This window comes from Arachis ipaensis, chromosome B07 (genome assembly GCF_000816755.2).
Source record: "Arachis ipaensis cultivar K30076 chromosome B07, Araip1.1, whole genome shotgun sequence".
NCBI classification, from domain to species: Eukaryota; Viridiplantae; Streptophyta; class Magnoliopsida; order Fabales; family Fabaceae; genus Arachis; species Arachis ipaensis.
The window spans coordinates 28657148-28657490 of NC_029791.2; positions in this window are offsets into that span (position 1 = coordinate 28657148).

Genomic DNA, 343 nt, shown 5'->3' on the forward strand with positions numbered 1-343 from the left:
TACAGCGTATATATAAAGAGAGAAAGAGATGAGTGTTTTATGTTGTTGGGTATCCTTTGCTTAGACTATGCTCTTATTTATATATGTTTAAAACTCACTTTTTCAAATTTCATTAAATTTAGAGTATTTATTCATTTTGGTCCTCAAAAAATTTCGGGTAAGACACTTTAGTTTCCAACTAAAATTAATTACTCGATTGGTCCCTAACAATTAATTCCGTCAATCACTTAGGTTCTTACCTCCGTCAACTCTAACAGAAGACAAAATAGTCCCTGACAACTCTAACAGGGGACAAAATAATTCCTGACCTCTTTGTTCAAAAACGACACTGTTTTTCCCCAAT